Source organism: Carlito syrichta, unplaced genomic scaffold, assembly GCF_000164805.1.
Source record: "Carlito syrichta isolate Samal-C Ts95f unplaced genomic scaffold, Tarsius_syrichta-2.0.1 Scaffold315562, whole genome shotgun sequence".
Classification (NCBI taxonomy): Eukaryota; Metazoa; Chordata; class Mammalia; order Primates; family Tarsiidae; genus Carlito; species Carlito syrichta.
Genome location: NW_007259658.1, coordinates 223,239 through 227,552, shown reverse-complemented (window position 1 = coordinate 227,552; position 4,314 = coordinate 223,239).

Below are 4,314 nucleotides of genomic sequence, written 5' to 3'. Positions count from 1 at the left end.
CGCAGGGCCTCCTTATCCCATCGCCCCCCCTCCCACCACGCCCCCTCCGGCCCGCAGCCGCCTCTTCCCAGGATCCGGCTGTCTAGCTGCTCCGGGGAAAGGGGACAGCTGGTGGGGGGAGGAGAAGGGGACAAGGGAGGGGGCGAGGCCGGGGGAGGGGTGGAGGGAGCGGGGACTCGGAATGTGCGAGGCCCCAGGCAGCAGAGGCTGGCAGGGCAGCTTGCTGGGGCCAAGCCTGGACCCTGAACCGCTGAAGAGAATTCCTTCCAAGTTCTGGCCACCTGCCGCACAGGCCCGGCTTTGGCCCAGGTACAGCATCTGGCCCCCCAACAAAGGCCCTGCCCCTGGGGCGCTCAAGCAAGACTGCAGTTGCCTTTTGGCAGCCAGACCCCTTGTTACATCTTATGGCAGTTACTCCCATAGACAAAGACCCTGACTTGTCTTTCTAGTCCTCATTCCTTTCCCTCCTCCCTAGACTCTATCCCCAGGTGGAGGAGAGCATCTTATTCAAAAGATGCTCAGGCTAAATTTGGCAACTGAGTGGTCAGGCACCTGCAAGAAGGTCAAGGCAGAGTAGGACTCCCAGGTTATCCAAAATGGTTTCTGATAATACGCCAACCTCCTTGGAAGTACCCCTGCTCTGATCCTATCATATTTTTGGAGGGTCCACACATCTCAGCATATGGATGTACCATCCATGATGTGACCCTGTTTCCCTTGATAAGCCATCTTCCCGAAAGTGAAACCAAGTTCTTCCATTGAGAGGAGAATGCACATTAAAAAGGCCCTTTGACTATGCTCTAGATATCTCAGGATCTGAAAAGTGCCAATTCTAGAGAGTATGCTCACTTCACTCTCAGGCCAGCACACAGTCATGTGCCTCTCCTGGACTTGGTAACAGGTCTAGGCCCTGATGGCTTGTGGGGCAGCCATTTTTTCACAGAAGATATTTGTGAAAACAAAACACTGAGACAGAGATCTGTCCAGAATATGTTAAGCTGGAAAGAGACTATGCTTCACAAAGGAAAAGGGTTGATTTGTAGATAGTGAGGTTAAAAAAAATGAGGTAGTGCTGGTCTGCTTTGTTGTATATAGTCACCAAATGAGTACAGAAAGAAAGTGATATGCCCTTCTGCACACCTTCAAAATCAAGCTGCCTGTTCAAGATCATTCATTCCAGGGGTCATTCAACCTGCAATTACCATGGATTTAAAAAGGAAGGTTTTCTGGTGTCTCTTCCCTAGCCATTCTTCAGTCCACCATCCATCAGGGGCTGTAGCCTTCTGCATGTTGAAGTGAGGCTGGCACCGAACGATATCCAGGGTCTCAAATAGAGCCTTGCTTCACAACCTCTAAACAACCCTCAGAGGCATTCCACATGACCCTGGCTCCCTCCTAATCACCTTGCCTCAATGGTCTCACCTCAGAGGGGCTCAGGGAAGAGTCGTTAAAGTGACTTGGCTTGATGGATGCCAGAGGACACAGCTAGGGAATTTTCAAAACAGTACCAACCTAGGAATATGACTGCTGAGCTAAAAGACCGCTTTTTTTCTGTTAAAACATACCCGGAAATATCCACAAAATTTTTTTGAAGGGAGGATGAAGAAGACCTTTAACTCTAACATGAAAATAATCATTTAAACTTGTCTTGTACTTTCCAACAACCTTTTGAGTTAGTGGGATTATTCCTGTTTTCAGAAGAGGAAACTGAGATTCAGAATGGTTAAGTAGCAGTTTGACCTTGTTCTTCTTAGTTCTAACATATTACTTGTGTCACATGGGTAATATCCATGAGCTACCTCTGTTTTCCCACCTCTCTCTCATCTGGAACTTTCTAGAGTTCAGTACTTTCTGTCAAAGCTGCTCTTTGTAAGTTCACCAGCCAAATTCAAGGGTCTCTGCTCAGTTTGCAACTTTGACCTCAAGGATGAATTTGATACCATCAACCGCCCACTCCTTCCTGTAACTGTCCTATCCTTGGCTCTCATGGCATTGCATTCTCAAGTTTCTCTTCTTATCTCTCTGACCCCATCATTCTCTGTTTTCTTTGCTGGCGCCTCTTCTTTCCTCCTTCCATTAACTATTGGAATCCCTGAAGACGCAAACCTTAGCTATTTCTCTCTTAACACCCATTTCCTTGGAAAGTGTTTCCTTACATGTTTCACCTACTACCTGGCATATATTGGCCAAATTTGAATCTCTAATTTTGATTATAGGTAGCATCCCTCAGATCCATCTGCTCCTTCCTTTCTGGTTTTATTCCCACAAGCTTAATCCAAGCTCTCATTACTTCAGGTCAAATATGCAAACTGAGAGTCTCCTGGCAGATCGCCCTGCCTACAACCCAATCCACCATGCTATGGCCACAAGAATTCTCCTCCAACACCACTTCTATCAATTCACGCCTGTATTTAGAAACCCACAGTTGTTCCTCGTTGTTTCTTTAATCGAGTTCAATCTTCTTTGGTGTGCTGTAAGTTCCCACCAGCAAATAGACATCATCTCCTCCTCTTTGAATTTGAAAAATAGTATATTCCTGGAGTTTTTATGCAAGACTCTGTGCCTTTCATCTTCCTCAAAAGTCTCTGACTGAAGGAAGCTTGCTTAATGCCCCTGTTTATGCTCTCGGATTCTTCACAGTGCACCCCTTCACAATGTACCCCTTCTTCACAATGCACAATGCAGAAACTTTGGAAAACACAGGAAAGCACCAGGGAAAGATTACCAAGTGTGCATCTCTCTCTCTCTCTCTCTCTCTCTCTCTCTCTCATTGTTTTGTGGACTTTTTCACTCAACAGCATATTGTACATTGTCCCCATGTCAATTGCTATTTTTCTATGGCATCATTCTATTACCTACACAGTGTTTTAGACGATGGATCTACCATACTTTATTTAAATTTGCCCATTATTGTAGGATTTCTGTTATTTCAGGATTTTTTTTAATAAAAATAACGTTTTAATGAACACACACAAAGCTACTTCTGGTTCCATTTAAAGAATCATTATTGGAGAGAAAGCAAGTTACTAACCTACAGAAGACTGGTGTGGGGAGTGGTGAATGTGTAGAAAAGGGAAGAGACAGAAATGGAAAGTTGCAATAAAATCTAAAAGGGCCCAACCCTCTGAAAAAACAACAGGGGTGTGTGTGTTTGTGTGTGTGTGTGTGTGCGTGCGTGCGTGCGTGCGTGTGTGTGTGTGTGCATTGTACCTTTTTTTTCAAATTGGGGAATGCTGGGCTTCCCTTTAAATCCCAGTTCCAGGCCAACCATGAATGGCTGTGATGCCAGTTCCTTTCTCTACCACACTTAATGAAACTACAAATTCACCAGACAAGCATTGATTCTCATTTCTCCCCAGCATCCACCATCATTCCACACTCACCTCATACCTGTCAAATAATCATCTGTTTATCCATCATCTGGAATTTTCTTATTTCCAAAATGGCAATCAAGTGTGTTGACAAAGGGAAGAAATTTATAATCATGTATTTAGACTTTCAAAGTCTTGGATAAGGTTCTATTCCAAGGTTATTTTAAAAGTACAACTGAGGCACCATAGATAGGAAATACTTTTGCCATTCCTTGAGACTGTGAGTGCTTCCTACCAATAGTGCAGCTCCCTGGACATTGGTTCAAGGGATAGGCACTAATGGTTAAACGTTGTTGGAGCCCAGGAGACTGGCAAAACCACAATGAACAGCCGGGCGTGGTAGCACGTGCCTGTAGTTCCAGCTACTTGGAAGGCTGAGGCGGAAGGATCGCTGGAACCCAGCAGGTTAAGGCTGCGGTGGCTGGGAGCATGCCACTGTACTGCAGTCTGGGCGACGGAGTGAAACTCCAACTCAAAAAAAAAAAACAAACCCAAAAAACAAAACATCACAATGGGCTCTGAAAGAGGGAAGGGAAAAAGGCTTCATAAGGCATCAACTATAGGTTGAGAAATAATCACTCATTCATTTATTCATTCATTCAACAAATATTTATTGCCTGTTACTTTGTGCAAGGCACTGTGCTGGGTCCTAGGGACACATCAGTAAGTTACATCAGTGAACATTCTGTGCTTTCCTAACTTTCACAGTCACTTCTTTGTGAACTGGGGACAAATAGGGAGCACCAGGACATGGAACCAGGTGAGCAGTGAACAGGAAGGCCAGCCAGAATTTTGGTTTAGAGAGAATTGTGACTCTGGACCCAAGATCTAAGCACTAGAGTCCAAAGCCTTGTTTGCAAAAAGGAAGATCCCGCCGGGCACAGTGGCTCTCGCCTGTAATCCCACCACTTATGGGAGGCCAAGGTGGGAGAATCACTTGAGC